The following is a 22,479-nucleotide window of genomic DNA, read 5'->3' on the forward strand; positions in this document are numbered from 1 at the left end:
AATGCATGAGAGAAAAAGTAATTAAATACATATCTAAGGGTTCATTTTCCTAACATCACCTTACCTGACCTTTTCTGCTTGACTCATACATATATGGGATATTGCAAATAAGGGAAACAATGGAACCTATGTTTTTTGGGCTTGGCTTACTTCACGTAATATAATTTTTTCCAAGTCTTTCCATTTCCTAAGAAATGGGGCAATATCATTCTTTCTGAAGGAGGCATAGAATTCCGTTGTTTATATATACCACATTTTCTTGATCCATTCATCTACTGAGGGGCAACTGGGTTGGTTTCATATCTTAGCAATGGTAAATAATGCTGCAGTAAAATAGCTGTGCTGGTAGCTTTAGTGTGGTCTTGTTTGTAAACATTTGGGTAAATGCCCAAAAGTGGGATTGCTGGGTCATAGGGGAGCTCTATGTGAAGTCTTTTGAGGAACCTCCATATTACTTTCCAAAGTGGTTGAACAAGTTTACACTCCCACCACCAATGAAGTAAGGTTCTCTTCTGTCCACATCCCCTCCAGGATCTGTTGTTATTAGAGTTCTTGATGTCTGCCATTCTAACAGGGGTGAGGTGGTATCTCAGTGTTGTTTTGATTTGCATTTCTTTTATGGCTAGGGAGGTTGAGCATTTCTTCATGTGACTATTGGCCATCATTTTTTCTTCTTCAGAGAAGTTTCTCTTTAAGTCTTTAGCCCACTTCTTTATTGGGCAGTTATTTGTTTGAGGATTTGTTGTTGGGGGTTTAATTTTTTGAGTTCCAAGTATATTTTAGATATGAGACCCTTGTCCGTTGTATGGCTATTGAAGATCTTCTCCCAATCCGTGGGCTTTCTATTGATCTTGCTAGCTACTTCCTTTGCCATGCAGAAGCTCTGCAACTTCATGCAATCTCATTTGTCCAACCTTCCTTTGATTTGTTGTGTTTCCAGGTCTCTATTAAGAAAATTTTGGCCTGCGCCAAGGAGACCTAGAGTTTCTCCTATTCCATCCTGTAATGTTTTCAGAGTGTCTGCTTTGACTCCAGGTCTTTGATCCATTTGGTGTTGATTCTGCTTCAAGGTGATATATATGGATCTAGCTTTAGTTTTCTACAAGTACTTAACCTATTTTTCCAGCAACATTTACTGAAGAGGCACTCTTTCTTCCATTCTATTTTATAAGCTCCCTTATTTAAGATTAGATGGCTATAGGTCTGTAGTTTCATTACTGGGTTTTCAATGCTATTCCATTGGTCCTGAGGTCTGTTCTTGTGCCAGTAAAGAACTGTTTTTTTTTTCTATGGCTTTATATTAGAGTTTGAAATTTGGTATTGTTATTCCTCCAGGTGTGTTCTTTCCGTTGCGGAGCGTTTTTGCTATTCGGGGTCTTTTATTGTTCCATATGAATTTTTTGATTGCCTCTTCCATTTCCTTGAAGAATGAGGTTGGAATTTTGATACGTATCACATTGAATTTGTAGATAGCTTTGGGAAGTATTGCCATTTTCACGATGTTAATCTTTCCAATCCAGGAGCATGGGAGTTTTTGCCACTTTCTAAGTTCTGTTTTGATTTCCTTTTTCAAGTTTTTAAAGTTTTCATCATAGAGGTCCTTCACTTCTTTGGTTAAGCTAATTCCTAGGTATTTTAGTTTTTGTGGGGCTATCACAAATGGAGTTGCTTTCCTAATTTCAGCCACACTTTTCTCATTGTTGGGATACAGAAAAGCCATTGATTTTGGGGGTTTAATTTTATACCCTGGTAATTTGCCAAAGTTTTGAATTAGCTTGAATAATTTGGGAGTGGATTCTTATATATTAAGTAAAATGAAAATTAAGAAATAAAAGACATGAGAAATTTGTAAAAAAAAGTTTTAAGTAATGAACATTTTGAAATATGTGTCCTTTTATTTTGACAAAGGATTGATGTTACTAGTGCTTTAACTCAAGATTTATAATATGATAACCAGGTGCTCTATATCTTGCTAGGGATGGCTATATCTCTAATCATTTCACTCTGGAAATTTTATGATAAGGTCTCATAGTTTCTCAGTCTCTCCGAATTACAAACCCTATTTACACTTCCCACAATAGTTAGAAAATGGAAACCACAAATCACTATGCCTAGCTCAAACATTTTTTTAAATTCAAGTACAAATATTTCCAAAATGTGACCAGGTAATAAAGCCTTTTTAAATAAAGTATGTGCTTCTTGAAAATACAGTATTTGTTACATGGACAAATATGTTTAGAACTATAAGAAAACACATTTATTTAAATTCCCAAACCATATAAAATTTAAGAAAATAATTTTTACATATTCACATGTTAACTATTTTGAAAGCAAAATATATATCTGAATAATTTACATGTGTTAAAATTATACAAAACTAAATTAACAAATCCTACAACTCTGAAAAAAGAATTACCCTAAAGAAACCAAACAAAATAAGTTCAAAATTTGAAATTTAGAAAATAAAATGAAGTTTTCTCTTTAGTTGACTTAAGTAACTGTAAACCCTCTGTATATCAAGGTTTTAATAAAAAAATGCATAAACAAAGAAAGAAATATACCCATTTGTCAATAGCGACAGGAAAAACATCAGTAGTTTTTTTTGAGTGTGCAAAAATTCAATGGAAGAGATAACAATGTTCCTTCCATCATAAATGTACTCATTATCTTACTTATGTTACTGTATCCCCTCTGTACATTACCTTTACAGTAGAATTAAATTGAAATTAAAAATAAACTAATCAATATACCAATTAAGAATTCGTAGGGAGCTAGGAAGTTGGCTCAGTGGTTGTGTGCTTGCCTTGCATGCTTGAGGCCCTGGGTTTGATTCCTCAGCATCACATAAACAGAAAAAAAGCCGGAAGTGCCGCTGTGGCTCAAGTGGTCGAATGCTAGCCTTGAGCTAGCCTTGAGGGACAGGGCCAATCCCAGAGTTCAGGTTCCACGACTGGACCCCCCCAAAAAAAAACAAAAAGAAAAGAACCCCACCAGAATTACTAGAAGCCATTGGTTAAAAACTTTTTAGAAAACTGCCCTAATTACCCAAGTAATATAATTTGATGATACTATTTAAATACTTCAACTTCAGCAGAGAAGCCAAAAGTTTAAAAATGTTACAAAGTAAAGTAATAAATCAGAATATATTACTATAAATAATAATCAAAAGATGAATTTATAGTGGTAATCAAATATGTAAGAAATGAGGCAATTTGCCATTAGTTTGCACTTTATAAGTGAGAAGGAATTTTCTAGGTCTTTTAAAATATATAGTAAGTTTAATGAAGAAACTATTCTGTCACATCATATGAAACTGAGATGAAGCTGATATTAGAACAAAGAGCAGATTGTACTAAGTTTTGGATGTTAATGTTTATACTTATTTTGGTTGTGGGAAATTGTGTTCAACTTGGGGTATTATTTTTGTTAAATTGGTGTCATATCAGTGGTTAATTTTAGGATAAGGGTTCCCTTTCCACAAGAACTTGCTCCTGATCTGTCTTTTTAGCCTTCCCATTATCAATGGCATAAGAGTTGCACACCAACTTGTCTAGATTCCTACCTTGGTTGGCCTGGATTCTGTAGTCCTTCCAATTTTATTCTGTAGATAGTGCAGGATGGTGGAAATAATCCAATGCACCCAGCAATAAATAGAGAAGGAAGTCCACTAAACTTTTGGCCTGGGTTCTGTTCTCAAGCCTCCTCAATAATTAAGAGTTCAGATGGGAGCCCCTGGTGCCACGCAGTAAGACTATTTTTTTAAAGCAACTACACATATATATGACTTAGTCATGTGAAAACCTCAGTACAAGAATAAAAGATCAGTGAAACATAAAGGACAGGCCCAATTTTAACTTGCTACTTAGAGGCTGAATAAGCTTAGCTAGCTACTCAGGAGGCTGAGATATGAAGACCACTATTCAAAGCCAGTTCAATCATGAAAATAAATGTGATTATCTCCAAAAAAAAAAAAAAAAAAAAAAAAAAAAAAAAAAAAAAAAAAAAAAACAGAAGTGGAACAATGGCTCTAGTGGTAAACCACTATCCTTGGTCACAGAAGATTAGGGAGAGTGCCCAGTCACTTTCAAGCCTCAGGAATGATGAATGAATGAATGAGCACTTGCAAATGCACGTGCATGTATACGCGTGCATGTGTACACACACACTCTCTCTCTAACACACACACACACACACACACACACACACACAAATGAGTATTTCATGCAAAGTTCTTTTTTTACGGTGTTGTAATCTATTTCTCTGTATTAGTTTACAAATTAACAAAATCAGCTAAGCACCTACTTACATACAACTCATCATGTTTCTCTAAAGTGAACTCTCTTTTTGGAAGCATGCTTTATTTGAACCAAATGTAAATTATTCAGAAGTTCGATTTATCTCCCTCTATTCTGTAGAATTAGATGATTGTTTAGCTTGGTCCAAGCAATATAATTTTGTGAAATCCTGCATCAAGCAATGTATTTCTTTCACTAGACGGGAAGCCTCTTTCAAACAATTAATAATAGGTTTTCTTCTCCTTGCTAGCATCTGTAGTTTTAATATCTTCTTATATTTCATGATCTGTCTGTGTATGACAAAGACTGCTGTGAAAATAAAAAGACCCTTTGCAGCACTTATCATTTATATACCATTCATAGATATGAAGGTGTTTAAATATTACTGAAATTGCTTTGGAATGAATCATGTTCACCTTGACTATCGTGAAAAAGAAGAATTGGTTCCTCAGATCTTTAGGTATGAACTTGATTGAAAGAAACAAAAGGAAAAGTGAGGAACAACTCGACACATACATTCAAATGAAACAAAACAACCCAAGAAAACAAATTAATTAAGTACTGAAGAACCTGCAGGAAATGCAAAGACTTAAAAAAATCAGCTATGACAAGCTTATGAAAATCCTGACTACATGGGAGTCTACTCTTGTGAGGATAGAGGTGAAAGCCCAGACTGGACAAAGATGTGTACACAATGCCATGCACCTGATATTCTAAATTCCAGGAAGAATAACATAATGTGGACTGAGCTCAAGATCATATACAAGTATCTGAAAAATAATCAAGATAATTTAGGGCTGGAGACATGACAAAGTGGTCAGAACACCCATTTATGGGGCACAAGACACTCAATTCAAACTCTAATATTATGGGCATTAAAGTAAAAAGCTATGATTTTAAATAATTGGAATAATTGTAAGATTTGAATATTTGAGTGGAAAATGCATGAGAGAGATAGAATGAACCCATGGTGCAATGCTTTCAACTTAAGTGAAAATATTTTCTGGTAGTTCAGAAAAAAAAGTTACCTTGCAAATGAGCATGGTTGTGCATTTGGGTGATGGACATACTTTACTTACACAGGTGTAAATTAAATAGATTTTATTTGGGTAGTTTGTACTTCTTGAACTAAGAGCCTTGATGATGTCCCTGAAATTTTTCTCTCAAGGCTACCACTCTACTACTTTGAGCCACAGTTCCAATTCTGATTTTCTGTTGATTGTTTGGTGATAAGAGGCTCCTGGACATTACTGCCCAGGATGACTTCAAACCATGATCATCAGATCTCAGCCTCCCAAGTAACCAGGATGCCAGGCATGAGCCATCGATAGTTTTAATAATTTAGTAAACTATACAGTTACTGAAGTTATTCATTATCATTATAACCTGTGTAATATATGTGTGTATGTATATAACAATGCATACAGATAGAAATATCTTAACATATTTTTGTATCTACAGTAGGTTTATGAAATCATCCATTATAAAATAAAATGGAGACAAAAGTTAATAAGGAGCAAAACAAAGGAAATAACCACATGTTTCTTGTTGTTGAATGGAATACGAATTGCAAAAATCAGTTTGGGAAAATTATCTGTACGTTAACAAAATGGATAAGAGCTATTAATTCCAATCCATCTGTTTGCCCATGTTGTGCAACCTCACACATGAGTGTCAAAATCAAACCACAATTTTTGCCTTTGCTTTTAACTCACCTGTTATAATTTACAGGTTACATGAAGTAATCAAATAAAGATTAAAATAATATTATGTGAGGCTATGAATTGGAGCTGAAAATTATATTAAATGTGATAATAGCTAATTTAATTGCATACTTCTTACTTTTACTCTGTGATGTCCCTCATTCCCACATTAGGAAAGTACATAGATGGTTCTCACTAAATTATATGTACAATTATGAAATAATGTATTGAAAAAATATGGGAACAATGTGGTTTTAGCTTATTTAGACCTGTAGGGGGAAGTGTGTTTTTGAGGACTTGCAATACATTGTGATGAAGATGAAGGGAGGGATGTTCTTATTCTGGAAAACTGGCTAGAGGATTGCTCCCATAAAGGTAGTGATGAATTCTACCAAAAGATTACAATAAAATCACTTTCACAACCATGTTCACTGCTGCACTATTCACCATAGCCAAGTTACGGAAACAACCCAGATACCCTTTGGCCGAGTGATGGTTAGAGAAAGTGTGGCACATATACACAATTGATTGCACCCATCCATTCTGAAGACTGTTACATTATTTGCAACGAAATGGATAGATCTAAAAATATATTAAGTGAACTAAGTCACTAAGTGAACTAAGCCAGACACACAAAGAACCCATGTTTTGTCTCATATTTGGAAGCTAGAACTTTATACAGGTTTACACAAATATATTAACCAAAGCGTGCTATTTGCAGAGGAGTATTTCAAAGGTGTAATTTCTTATAAAATTGAAGTTTTAATCCAACAAAATATATATCAGGAAACTATCACTTGGAAGATGTGAGGGGAAGTCAAAAGGAAGGAATAAAGAGAGTTATGGAGGAAGAGAGTAAAGGTGTAATATTCAATGCAGATAGTATGAAACTAGAAAAAATTAAAGTGGGGTGAGGTTTGGAAGGGTGTGGAAAAGTTATATAAAGATCCATTATACTTAAAAAAATACTGATATGTTGAATGGAAATTCCATTGTCCAAGTATTTAAGATAATAAAATATAATTAAAAACAATGGAGACATCTGATCTTAAATTCTATTTCCATCTCTTTTAAAAAATTAAATTATTTGCTTTATAAATTGATCAGAGGGATGGATTTTGTAGTTAGCTAGATCATTTCACATCTGTCTCTCTCTTCCTCTCTCCCTTTCATGGTTCTCATAGGTAATATGATTGTTCCATAATTATCCTAATTTATTTTGCTTTTATATTTTTGGTTGCATCATTTCATTTTCTGCTCTGCCATTTCCCAATTCATTTACATAGAAAGCATTATTTCCTATTTTCTCATTCCTAGAATAAGCTGCACATGAAGACACCACTGGTCCTCATTTTCAGTCTGTACCTTTGAATACGGAGGAAAATCTTTCCTCTGCTCTCTACCAATTCCCTACTCTCCAGTTAGAATAATTTAGAATAGTAAAAATTAAAAAGGAGAAAATAAATAATAGTGAAAAAAACAGATGCAGAAAATTTACTGGATTTTTCTGACCAGTTCATCCAATGTGAACTATTGGAGAAATACATGGACACCTCATTCTCACTGGCACTCAAAATCTCTGGCTAGGCAATTCTGATGAAGATGAGGAACAAGATGAAAAAGTAAGAAATGGTATCAATTGCAAAAGAAAAATGGAGAAGTATTCATGTAAATTTCTTCTTTGGTCTGCCGAAAATAATCGCCTTACTACAGTGTAGAGACTACTTTCCAAAAAGGCCACTCATGTGAATGCTAGGGATAATGATGAATATACACCTCTTCATCGAGAAGCCTACAGTGGGCACTTAGATATTGTCCATGAGTTGGTGGCTCAAGGTAGATATTCATGCAATAATCGTGAATGTCTGGACAACCCTGCACAGTACTTATACATGGAATAATACCAGAGTGGCTTCTTTATTTCATCATGATGCAGATACAAATGGCCAAACTAAAGGCTTCTTGAACCCCTTGCATCTTTCTGCTGAGAATAGAAATAGCAAAGTTATGCTAGATCTCCTTCTGTTGAACCATTATATAAAACCAGGTCTGAAGCACAACTTGGAAGAAACTGCATTTGATATTGCCAAAAGAATAATTATGTATCACTACCTCTTCGAAGTTGTAGAAGGCTGTAGAAATTGTTCTCCTAAATCCTAATGGTTTGGGTAAGTTTCTTAAATTTCAAAATTGCCAGTCCATCCTAGGTGTCCATACAAAATATTTTTACAATACAGCAGCAATATCTTACTTTAAAAATTCATGGATTCCATGGTATTCTTCCAAGTGAACTGCCTGACTTTGATATAAAAATATATTTGAGTTGTTTTTATACACCTATAATGATTTTTGTGATTTTTTAATCAGAAATAATTTTAAGTTATCTGTTGAAATTAGTAGTACAGAAACTAAAGATAATTCTGGTGCTTTTCTGAAACAGTGTATTTAAAAATATTTAGTATTCTGTTTGTATAATGTCCATAATCTATTTCATTCTCTCCTAGATACAATACTTTGAATTCAATATTGTTTTACAATATATAGGTTCATTAATAAATGTGGCCTTTCAGATTGCATTCCATATAGAAACAGTTTAAGATTCCTTTAATTCCTAGGTCCTTATAGAATTTTCTTTCTTTGGGATAAAATGACAATGTTATCATATTTCAAAGTTTTATAAAAGTTAGGCTATGTAAAGGCCTTTCTAAAAAGGTGAAGATTGAATACATTGATGTCAAACTAACATTTATTTCTATTAATTACATGTATTATTACACTTGTATATTTGTACTCAATTTTTAAATTACTGTTTAATTTCTTGCATCTGAAGAATGAAAAATATGGAATACTTCACAAATTTTCATATTATCCTTGTACAAGAACCATGTAAAACTCTGTATTGTAATTTGGGTAGACGTGCTGCTGAAGCATGTAGTATCCTGTAAATTTAAATAGTTAATGATGCAATCTTAAGACAGGCATATATCCTTGGTTGCCTATTTGTAACAAGGAAACCTTATTGTTCCCAAAATTTCTATTCATCTTATTTCTGTAAAATTCTGTGTATGGTGGAAAAAACATATTGTTTCTTCGATTGCTCACATTTGCAATTTTTGTCAATGATTATTTTAAGTCTTTTTCATTTGAAATTTGATCATACTTTGAAGCCTTTATAGCTAGGTCCAAAGGTGATGGCTTTTCAAATACTTATTTATCAACTGATTTAGCTTTGTGGAGCTAATGCATTGAAAGTAAGCCTTACTTAAGAGCTACTTCTAAACTTCAGCAGCATAAAATTTCCCAAATAAAGGCTTACTGGCACAAATGTCTCCCTGACCCTTTACCCTTGCTCCATGTAGGAACAGACCAACCAGAATATCTTACTCTGATAGCATAGATTGTCTTTCTGGAGCAAAACTAATCTTAGTTACAAGGGATCATAGAGAGACGAACAGTTCAGACAGAAATGTTCAGACTAGAAGGTCTTTTTTCAAAATATAATTGTTTATTACACCCTACTATTTCAAAAGTAGCTAAAGCCAAGAAGGTGAAAAATTATTCATATGCATGATTCCCTAATGCCCTGGCCTGTCTACCATCCAACCAGGCAGGAACTTACACCACTGATTTTCTATCACCAAATATATTCCATAGTTCCAGGAGAAGTCCATATGTTTCTCCTCGTTATTAGGCCTTAATTTGGTAATGTTTTCATCACAGTGTTTCCTCTTGTCTCTAGGCTGTACATCTCTGAATGGTAATGCTTTAGTTCTAATTCTACCAAACACTGAGGTAGAGGTAATGGAATAATACTTTCAAACAGTTGCCTTTGATACCATAACCACAACAGAACAATGCAAAACATTTTCACATATTATATATAATTATATATTTTATATTTATATGTGCTGATTTTATATTTCACACAGTGAATTTTACTAGAATTAATTGATAATTTGACAAATTAATTGATATTTATTCCAATAAATAGATTGGAATATAAATAATCAGGATTAGAATATATATTAGAATATAAAAAGTATCAATGCAATGTTTTCGGTATAAACTTGTGATACCTTCTAAGTGTTCTTGGTTTCTGAATTCACATGGTAAAAAAAAAACAAAAACAATGTTGTTTTCCTCTAATCTATAAGGGATTTTACTCTGCTCATGTTTATTGTTTTAACTCTCTTGTCCCAAACTGATTTTCTCCATATTTCTGAAGCATTCCTACTGATTATACTCAAATTTTATTGATATGATATATAAAAGCTATTGTTCTTCTACAGGATCCACGGGTCCTAGGATCCCAGGTCCCAGTTATCCGCATCATCAGATAACTAGGGCAAGAGTTCTCACCTAGGCCCATGCAACATGCCAGCAGAAAGTAATTGAAGACCCATCTCAATTTCTCATTTCCTATATTTCAGGGCCCCAATTCCTTGAAATGCAGGAATTAGCAGTAAGCAATTTGGGAAATGCAAGGCAACCTAAAATGCAAGATGAAATCACAAAATGTGAAAGTACAGTAATTCAAGCTTTCAATTTTCAGATGACCATCCCATATGAGTGAACAAGACCACAAATGTCACAAGATTATTTGTAATACCCTTCTCCTCATAATTAATAAATGATTTCAGTCCAACATCATCAGGCCAAAAAATAGTTCCTGGAACGATAGATTCATAATTGTCTACCAATGCTAGGAATACTTGACATAGAGGTCAAATATAATTCAGGAAAACATTAATTGAGAAGATCCTTAGTGCTTCAAAACACTGGTACTTCAGTAAAACTTGGTTCTGTAGTATAAAATGTTGTCATTCTCAAGCAAATGATAACCTACATTGAATCTCCTGAAAGTATATTCTTTTTCAAATAAACTTTTTAAAATCACATTTGCCAAAATAACACTTTACAAGTAGATGATATTTAGTGATGTTACAGGTTTTTCATGTGTAAGGAGCAAGTTACAATAGAGTTGATTTATTTACACTGCACTAATGCCAAACAAGTTCAACCATTCATTAAAGTGTAGAAATAGTACCCCCCTCCATTTGTGCTTTTCAGTAGGTGCCTTCGAAAATTTGTTAACTAGATCAGCCTCCCATATTTCAAACCAAAACATTAGCTAATAAAGTAAATTTCATCACATAATAAGTACATTTTAAAAAGTCATGAATTTTTGCCTTATCATATGGTGTTTTATGTTTTCCCTATCTGTCTAGCATAGTAAGAAATATGATTTTAAGTCTTGAATATGGGTACTCATCAGATTTGACAAACATAAAACTGTCTTCTATTTTTATCATATTCCTCTACAGTAGTAAATTTTTAGTTTTCTTCTTTTGCCAAAACTTATAGTAGTAGAAAATATTATCCCATGTAAAATAAAGTAATCACAAACCACTGTACAAAGCCATTTATAAAACTGGTGGTTAGGAACACATTCTAAGGCATTTTTAAACTTTCTTGTTGACTACAGATTAGTCAAAAAAAACAATACTCTTTGGCGTCTAATTTGAATTAATTATCCATTTTTAATCGGAGGACCATCAACTTGAATGTTATCCGACTAGACAATATTTTCACAATATACTTACCAATATTTTGAAAAAAGAATAAATATAGTCCATTCTCATACTAAAAGGGAAAACAGTTTAATTCTATGGAAATTTATAACTTTTAAAAGTAAATAAGTTGTTAAGAAGACAGAATGTATGTGTTCTTCAACATTCCAATGACTAGTAACTACTCATTTTTAAATTCAGAAGATTCCATACCTGAGAGATTCAAAAAAGTACCGGCTTGCATGTTATGTAATTCTGCAATAGATGCATTTTCCAAAGGGATGTTACAGATTGAGGTTCAACAGAAAAAAAAACACATTCTGGTAGAGGATAAAACTATGTAGCATTGGTAATAATTAATTCTTCAAGAGTAAGCAATTGTTTATCTCAGTAAGCTAGTTTTTTTATGACCATCAATCCCAATATTTATGATATAGAGTCATCCTAGCCCAACAGTTTCCAACTTTTAGGGTGCACCTCAAACTTCCCTTCATTCACATCATGAATAGCTTATCTCTATTGTGAAAAAATAGAACTCTACTAATGTGATGACATACATGTTCTGGAAAGAATACCATAATAAACTGGGTTGCATCATCCCACCCCCCACCCCCCGCCACTGGTATTCTTGAGATCGGAACACTTGTAAATATTATTTATATTTATACTTTTTAAACTATCTTTTAAATTCTGGATGCTAAGATTGGAAGATTACAGTTGAAAGCCAACCCAGGCAGAAAGATTCCCTAGATTCTTATCTCTAATAAACATTTCAGCAAAAGCCAGATGCAAGTGGCACTGAGGTTGAAGTGGTAGGGCACGAGTCTTGAGCATAAACAAGCTCAGAGACAGTGTCCAGGCCCAGAGTTCAAGCCCTAGGACAAACCAATAAAACAAAAACAAATCCAAACCTAACATTTTTCTCAGTGTATACAGTAGCAAATAATTAAGGAAATTGCTTCATGTGTGACATACAGGTAGAAGAAACAAGATGTCACATGATTATTCTCTTCATACCATGTTATACCAAAGATTCCAAAAATGGCTCTTATTCTAAATTTATAAATTAATATCATCAATTTTTTGCCAACTCTGTCTACAACATTCACATTAAGTTCTAATTATAACTCTCTTGAAAGAATATTCTAGGGAAATAGAATGCAAAATCATTTGTGAATTTGTCATTAACTCTCTACTTAAAAAGAATTTCGTAGAATCCTATAGAATATAAAATTTCAAACAAAAACAAATTATTTTAAATCTAAATTCTAATTTAGCCAGATCTTCAAAATCCTATATTAGACGAACTTTGCTGTTTTTCCAGGCTTAATCTTTTGTAATCCTGCATCATTTCTTTGGGATACAACAGAATGATGATAACTTATTTTTCAAATTTTGGATGGGAATCATAAGTCATTTAACATCTAGGAATGTTCTGTAATGAAGAGAGAATTTAAAACACAAGTGAGGATTAAGTATGAGTTGCATTTCAACAGGAAATTTGACTTCTCAAAACATAATGACAAAATTAGCCCAAACGTCCAACTATGTATTCCTTTCTTGTTTGTTTTGTTTTATTAAGACAAAATTACCTGGTCCAGGGAACATATCACTATGTAATTCCATTATCTAATCTCCTGTCTTAATCTCAGTGCTAGAATTCTAAGCTTGTATCACATTGCCCTGCCATAGTTTCTTGGTTTATTTAATCTAGATACAGACTACCAATTCTGAACTTCTCCAGTGATATTATACACCAGAGTGACTGCTTAGACTGTTTTCTATTTTCAAGGATGTTCTAATATTTGACACAGGATATGAATATTTTCAGATGCACCTGTGGGATCTCTGATTCATTCCGCCATGGATCTGATCCCTTTAATAATGATTATTGACTCTCTTACTATCTCTGATCCCTACCAATGAAATATTCTCAAACTTATTTGAAGGAAGTTCATTTGAGGACTTCTAATATTAAAAATTATCACTTGATTCTAGTCTTGTTCAGGACATACATTTATTGTTTTCTAACTTTTCTACACATTCTGAGAGTTGTTTCATTTGTGTATTTGTGTGTGCATATATAAGTGCTTCTTTGTCTATGTGTATGCTTGCATGTATGCATGCAAAAGCCTCAAGCTCTTATTCAGCTCATGACTGGTATTCCATCACCTGAGCCATTCTTCCAATCCAGCTTTTGACTGCTTAATTTTATATACAGTTGCAAAGAGTGTTCTGCCCTGGCTGGATGCAAACTGAACTTCCAAGATTCCTTTACATTCTTAGGTTTTATTTCTCAAGGGCTATCAAATTTTAAACTACAAACATTTTTTGAGGGTAATGTCTAAGCTGTATCCCAGATTTTTAACTCAAGAATTATTTTTTGTTTGTTTTGGTGGTTGGTCCAGTCATGGGGCCTGAACTCTGGGCCTGGGCTCTGTTCCTCAGCTCTTCAGATCACGGCTAGCCCTCTACCACTTGAGTCACATTGCCAATTTCAGCATTTTTCGTTTTTGCTTAAGTGGTGCTGAGGAATTGAACCCAGGGCCTCATGCAGGCAAGGCAAGAGCTCTACCACTGAGACACCTTCCCAGCCCCTAACTCAAGAATTCTTATAAAGATAGTTGAACCCACACATTACATACCCTGAGTGTACACTGTTAGGAATGTGATCGTAAGGTGGGTCATGTTGAGATATGAGGATTGAGGTTCAAAGCCAGCCCAGGTAGGAAAGTCCCAGAGACTCTTTTCTCAAATTAACTGAAAGAAAACTGGAAATGGCACTGTGGATCAAGTTGTAGAGCATTAGCCTTGAACTGAATAGAAGAGAGACAGCTCGCAGACCCACAGTTCAAGTGCCAAGACCACCGCCAACAAATATATGTGTGTGTTCATGTGTGTAAAGAAAAAAAGAAATGTGATCTTAGCCACCAGTTCATTGCTAGCATAATCCCTGCTCTCACAAGATGGACATTTTTTCCAGTTAATTCCATGTTGTTATATTTGACTTGCATTGAAAACATAATCATTCTTCCATTCTACTTTCTACAAAGTTGCATGATTACCAAACATGATTTACAATGGGATTGGCCTCATACTTCATGTTCCACGTAGGAGTCTTGCTTTCTGTATATCACTCCGATAAATCTACATACTGGACTTGGCTTTTTTGTTTCAATGTTGCCTTATTTGTAGTCTTCTATATTGTATTGAACCCTTATACTTAAACACAGAACTTCTCTTTCTCCTATTATTGCTATTGTTTCCTTACTGTTAGCTCATGTACACTTGGGAAACAATGAACAGCACATACACTCACAAAAAGAATGTTCTGAAAACCTTCCCATTTAAAATTCACCTTTATTTACAGAGAACTTACAAAATTTGAACTCAATGTACTCATGTATAATGTATGTATAAGCAATATAAATTTTATATTTTCCTTTTACTAAGTTGTCTCTGAAACACGTGTTACCTTTCAGGTCCATAGGTGTTCTAGTGTTATTTCAGTGAAGCCAGAAAACATTCATTATACCTCAAGCAGCACCATCGATTGTTACTGGAAGTAACTGTTACTGGATTTGGAAACTGACCCCAGGAGAGGAATGGAACATAGAGGAATAACAAAGTTCAAGTTACCTTGTGCTTTCCTTTTTACTGTACAAGAAAAGTATCCCAAGGCTTGAAGGAAACTCTGCCCCTGGCTTTTTCGAGTGTGTTCTTTACTCATATAAAATTTTTCTGTAAACTTCTAGTTCATGTGTTACAAAAAGAAATAATGTACCATTTGAAGGCCAGCATAGAACAAAAGAAAAAAACATTGTTTTAAAAGTGTTCTCCAGCAAAGGAACAAAGACATGGAGGTTTTAAAGTGCCTTATGGATGGATATTTCAATCCAGAGATGATTCTCTTGATGCAGGAGTCAGTTATCAGTTCCTTTGGTCTAGTCCTGAGTTCTCCAGAGCAATAAGGATTCCAAAAAAGCAGGATCCAGTGAGTTTGATCAGCAAAAGGAGCATCTTCTCTGACCAGTACTCCTTTAAGGAGGGTCCCAAAGAAATATCTGGGATTTTTGTTTGCTTGTTTGTTAGTTTGTGCTGGTTCTGGGTCTTGAATCCAGAGGCTGGATCTTGCCCGTGAACAGTTGTCTTTCCTGCCCACCTGCCCCCAAAGCTAGTACACTACTGCTTGAGCCAAAACCCCACTTCTGGTTTTTTGGTGTTCAATTTGCGATAAGAGTTTGACAGACTCTTCTGCCTGGTTTGGCTTTGAATTAAGATAGTAAGAAAGCTAAGTGACATCAACTGTATAGACTTCTCTTTTAAAACAAGAAATATTAGATGAAGTTTATTGTAAAGCTAATATTTGACAATTTTAAAGGAAGAGAATATGTCTAGCAAAGAAGCCATAACGTAAATAATTCAGCAAAAGTAGGTGCACTGAATCATTTTGAAATTACCTTTTTCTGCTTGAGAAAATTATTGATCTTGTTCTTCCTTTTGGGGAAACTTAAGGTAATATTTGCACTTTTTGTTGGTTGTGGGGCTTGAACTCTGATCCTGGGTGCACTCCCTCACCTCTTCAGCTCAAGTTGAGCACTCTACCGCTTAAGCTACAGCACCACTTCTGGGTTTCTGGTGGTTAATTGAAGATAAGTGTCTCATGGACATTCTTGACCAGGCTATCTTTGAACCGCAATCCTCCGGTTTCCTGAATAGCTAGGATTACAGGCATGAACCACCAACGACCAGCTCATATTTGCGTTTATGTGTGCTGAACGACACTATGTAAACAAATAATGGAAATTTGAATCAAATGATGGCATTGCAGCTTTTCAGAAAATTTGAGGTAACAATAAATATGTCCTCCTTGTCCATGTGGTTTCATTAATAACTCATCAGTTATGGGACCCTTAAATGATCATTCTCTTCGGTCTGTGTAGGTATTTAGTATCAGGAAATGTTCATAGAGAAACATAGAAAGACTAAGATTTTTAGAAAGCGAAGAAGATAAAGTAAGAAAAAATAGCACAGAAGGAGATACATTTATTAAGAGGTAGCGTAACAGATTTAGAATGTTAAAGGTAATGAGGAATAAGGCTAGTTGATAACTATTTGTTCAATATCCAAAAATGGTTCTCTAAAACAGTTTCTGGTATACCTTACTTATTACCACTTATTACTTAACTCTGGAATTATTCCTTCTCTTCTTTCACAACTGATAATTTGCCTCTGCTGTTTTGGTGAAATAAATGACCAAAAATATTTCCAAATCTCACTTAGACTACACTTCTCATTGTGATTAGCAGTGACAATTCAAAAACCTGGAATCTTTGAATTTCCAGAATTAATCTTCACCTGACATCTAAGTACATCCAAGACATTAATTGCTGTGACCTAATGAACAAAACTTTTTTTTCAACACAATATCCTAATATAACTAAAGTTCATGAATTAGGGACTATTGTCAGGTGTCAGTAGGCATGAGCAATAATATATTCCAAGTATGGGTTCTTTATTTTGCATTTACTAATTATATGTTTTTTGGTTTGGTTTTGCTTTGGGATTTTTTTGTTTTTTTTTGCTCAAGGCTATCACTGTACCACTTGAGGCACAGCACCACTTCCAATGTTTTTCTGTTTATGTGGTACTGAGGAATTGAACTCATGGTTTCATGCATGCTAGGCAATCACCGTATCATGAAGCCACATTCCCAGAGCCCTGAATGACTTTCTTAAGTTGACATTACATTTTCATTCAGTAACTATGTACCATAGTATTGTCCAGGTGATAGAAAATAATGTAGAAAAGAATACAATAAAATAAATCCAGTGAGGCAAGATGGACAATGAATAACCCTCACAGTCTCTCAATGGCACAGAGGGTTTACCTCATGGAGATCAACACGCTGAATGAGACAGCTCCTGACCCACAGCCTACCTCCAGAATGAGTGGGCCATCTTGGGTTCCAGCCACCTGGGGACGTTGTGCCACCTCCTACAGCACCCATTCAACCAGTTCCTGAGAGAAAGAGAGAGAGAGAAATCAGAATTACACTTAAATTGGGTGCCAGTGGCATAAAACTCTAATCCTAACTACACAGGAGGCTGAGATATGAGGATCATGGTTCATAGACAGCCCAGGCAGGAACGTCTGTGAGAATCTTATCTCCAAAGAACCACCAGAAAACTGGAAGTGGCACTGTGATCTCAAGTGATAGAGCGCTAGCGTTGAGCTGAGGAGCTCGGGAACAGTGCCCAAACCTAGATGTCAAACGACTGAAAAGAAGTGGACTTCTCACCACAAGAAGTGGACTGAATAGCACCCATTGTCCTAGGGAGCATGGTAGAGAAGTCAGACCGAGCTTCCTGTGAATTTGAGGTTATAAGTAGGTCACCTGGCTTCTCTGTGCCTCGGTTTCCCCAGCTGCAAAATTGAACAAAGTGAAAGATCCCCTTCCTCATGGGATAGGGTAATAATGAAAGAGCCATGTTTCGGTTCATAATCCCACACCTGTTGCACTATTAATAACAAGCCCCACCTGAGCCCTTTCTGGTATCTTCCTGTCATATGCTCACAGAATTGCCAAAACCTTATCTAAAGGTCGCTCCCTCTCTGCCTAGCCATTCCACAGAGATCTCTCTGTATAAATCCCTTGTTTCCTCACAACTGTCCTGTGAGGAGACAGGTCCAATGATTGAGGCCCTACAAAGAGCTTCACGTGTGGTCAAGAATCTGTTGCTGTGGACTGAGTTTGGGATAATCCATCTACACCTATGACTGAGCATGACACCACATGTCTATCATCCCAATTACAGAGGACCAGGCCTGGTGGAGCATATCTTTCACAGGAGGACCGTGATCCAGCCCAGCCTGATCATATTTAGTTTCTATCTCAGAAATGCTCAAGACAGAAAGGTGGCTCATCAGAGCCAGGGAGAGGAAACACCCAAAGGGGACATGGTGCCTCCAGTGGGGTGTTTGACCCAAGGTAGGTTGGTGTTGGGGCAGCCACTCACCTGTGCTGCTGGGAGAAGCTGTTGGCAACTGCTCCAATTGGGGCAGCAGCGATGGTGGCAGCATCGCGGACACATGGGCCCAGAGCAGAAGACTAGGGGCAGGGACCAGGTCAGGGATTTAGGCCTGCTGGCAGCACGGCCTTTCCTGAGGTTTGAAACCTGGCACCATGTGAAGGGAGTGAAAGGGCCAGGTGGGGGTGGGAGCATCAATTTTCTACTATACTCCAAAGTCACCTCAAGTCTCTTCCTCTCCACTCAGCCACCGCTACTTTCCTCAACTGCTGGTAATGGTGTAAACTAACAGAGGGAATCCCAGTGCTACCTGGCAACATGGAATGTTGCGTGGCCACCATTCTTGTATTCCATTGGTCAGAAAGAAGCATAAAAGAATGGTGGTGTGGCCAGAATCCTGTGAAGCATGCAGCATGGGTGGAGTCAAGAACACAACGGTTCTCCCAAGCCCTTTTCCCAGGAAATTCTGTCCAATTCAGTTGGAGAGAAGAGGGTGACCTGCTTTAACTGGATGGCTACACAGATTGTTGTGTATTTCTGTTTGTTGCTAGTCCCAGACCTTGAATTCAGGGTCTGGGCACAGTCCATGAGCTGCTTTTCCTCAAGGCTAGTCCTCTACATTAGAGCCACAAAGCTTCTGGCTTTGTTGGCACTGAAGTTGGACAGGGGTCTCAAGAATTTTCCTGCTTAGGGTGACTTTGACCATGATCCTAATATCACAGCCTTGTAAGTATCAAGGAGGTCTGCTGAGAGCCACTGGTGCCTGCCTAATCACTGGTCTTGTTTATGTTCTTGGACAGACTGGTGAGTTCCCTATCCTCAGGTTGAAGTGGTGGGAGCTGGAGCCCACTATTCGAGTCCTGGTCCTGCCACCTCTAAATGGTAGGAGATCCTAAGAAACTTGTTCCTATCCATGCGATTACCAATGGAATGTGATATAAGTCATGATTGAACAATTCTTGAATAATTCTAGGATAAAATTATACACAATTATATTACACTACTCTGATTGATTTTAGTTAATATTTTATTAAGTATTTAAATAATCACATTCATTAAGTGGAGGCATAACGACATACCTAAGAATGGGGCCTCACATACTATAAAGGTGACATTTTTTCTACCAGGACTGGGATTGGAACTCATAGTCTGGGTAACTCTGTTGCACTGTGTCGGAAGAGGAAACTTGCTTCCTTGAAGTCAAGAAATTCAAGTCTGTTCCTTAGGCCTGAAATCGATCCCCAGCAATAGAAAAAACCCTATTCATGTACAATTTACATCCATGTTTTATAGTTATACACATATGTTGACTCCATATTGTGTTCAGTGTAGTTATTTTATTTTTTGTTTTATTCATGTATTGACCATTTATTATAATGACTATTATAGCAAATAGAACATTGACTACATAGGATATAGGTCTACATATGTATTCCACCTCATACCTGACACGCAGAAGATTCACAGTAAAGGAAAACATGTGTCACCATCAGCTTCTTAATCCATGATTCATTGTTTGGAAGTGCTGGCATCTGAACTCATGGCCTACAAGGCCAAATTCATGAATTGGTGAGTGTAAACACACCATCCTGGGGCAAATTGAGCTGACAGGTTGTTCCCAGGACCTGAGAATGGGCCCCAGGGGTTAACTCAATAAGAACAGATTGACATGCAAATGGCAGTATGCTAAGAAATATATATATTTATAGAGTGCCAGAGATGTCTATACATTATTTGGTTACATAGACTATATTCCTACCAATTCCTGGGTATTTATTATGTGTCCATGTTATTAATGTTATTGTTTTCATTCTTAAAATATTAATGAAAGCACTCAGTGTCCTGAAATTATTGTGTTCCTGTAAATAATAATATTCTTTTAATGCTTCATAAATATTAAATAAAATCAACCAGCCTTCTGAAATGATGCTGTTTAATTTTATAGGATCATGATTCACGATCAACTCATTCAGCAGTGACATTGACAAAATTCTAGTGTTATTCCTTTGGATGGGAACCAGTTTCTTAGTACCTCCTGTCATTGGTTGTTGTCAGGACGGGGATTCGCAATGAGGGCCTATGTTGCCACGTGGGCTTATGGCTTCCCTGATAGTCTGCCAGCCTTCAGAAATGCAACATGAAGTAACCATTGCAACAGTGTCATTCAGACCCATAAGGGTCACTGTGCAAATCAAGAAAACATATAAGGCCACATTTTTCTGTGCATTGTTTTCCCTACAACACCTGGGGGTGTAGGACCCCAGCAGCACCTGGGTGTCCAGTGGCTGCACCCCATCTTAGGGTTATCGAAGCTAAGGCGGACTTGCTACGACCTGAGTTCAGGCCCCATGCTGAGAAAAAAATTAGCTCCCTGGCTTGCAATTCACACAGTTTATACTTACAGGCTTTGGATTTGAACTCAGGATCTGGTTAAATCTGCAGCAATGTGGATAAAGGGGAAGATCACCTTACATGAAGATTAAAAAGTCAGGCATGTTCACTAGTCCTGAATTCAAGACACAGCCCTGGAAAACATACTATTTATATGTATTGTAAAGATAGGATTTATACTTACCTATAGATGTTCAGTCCATACATGTTTGCTGTAGTTGTTCCTTGTATCTTTTGTTTTATTCATTTATTTACCATTGATTTTACTATGATGAAACACATTCTGTTTAATACATTGATGAAAAACTATCACAGAACATCCATATTTGGAGAAATGTTCTCCATTACGCCTGACCCCCAGAATTCTCAGAGAAAAGAAAAACAAGTTTCACATTCTCCTTCTTACTCCACAATCCACTTCTTGGTAGTGCTGGGATCTGAATTCAGGGCAGAGCAAAACAAATTGGCCAATCAGTCAAGGTGATCATCTGAACCTGTGAGCAACTAAGGAGTATGGCCATTCCCAGAATCTGACATTGATCCCCAGGGTGGTCCACTATAGTCATAAATTCATAATTTAAACATAGGATCTATGTTGACATACATGTTTGGACAGCATCTTGTGTTCAGTGCAATTATTCTCCTTTTTTTGTCTCTAATTCATGGAGGTATTGTGTATTTTAATAAATATGGTGACAAGTATAACTGTGCTGACATAGATGACAACCTGTTCTGATAGTTACAGGGTTGTCTATCATATTCTCCATCATATTTGAGACGCAGGACTTTCAAAGGAGAGGATAAAAGGCATAATGACTGGCTTCTGACATCAGGATGAATCTTTTGTCACGGCTGGGATTTTAGCTCAGGTCTGGGTAACTCTGTTGCACTGTGGGAGAAGGGGAAGCTCACCATCTTTGAAGAGTAGAATGTCAGGTCTGGTGCAGGGCCTGATTTGAAGCCCCAGCACTGGACAAAATAACAAGCCCACCTTTTTAAAACATAGGATTTCTCTTTAACTGAAGGTGTGGTATGCATCTTGCATTCAGTGTAGTTATTCTTTTTATTTTGTGTCTTTTTCAAGGATGTATTTTGTATTTTATTGCATATGGAGTGACAGATATAACTGTGCTGACATGGATGACAACCTATTCCCATGGCTAAGAGTTGCCTCTATAGCATTCTCCATCCTCAATGAGACCCAGGACATTCACAGGACAGGAAAAACTGTGCCACCTTAGGCTTCTCACATCAGAATGAATCTTTTGGTAGTGCAGGAATTTGAACTCAAAGCCTAGCAGGCCCAATTGGTGAATGTGTCATGGTGAGCTCACCAGGCTTTGAGCCACTAAGGAACTAAGCCATTCCTGGGACCTGAGATGGAGCCCTGGTGGGGGCCAATATAGTCATAAATTCATAATTAAATAGAGGATCTATATTTCCAAACATGGATGGGTGGCATCTTGCGTTTGGTGTAGTCATTCTCTTT

The sequence above is a fragment of the Dipodomys merriami genome, unplaced genomic scaffold (assembly GCF_024711535.1).
Source record: "Dipodomys merriami isolate MVZ:Mamm:240054 unplaced genomic scaffold, mDipMer1.0.p SCAF_53, whole genome shotgun sequence".
NCBI lineage: Eukaryota > Metazoa > Chordata > Mammalia > Rodentia > Heteromyidae > Dipodomys > Dipodomys merriami.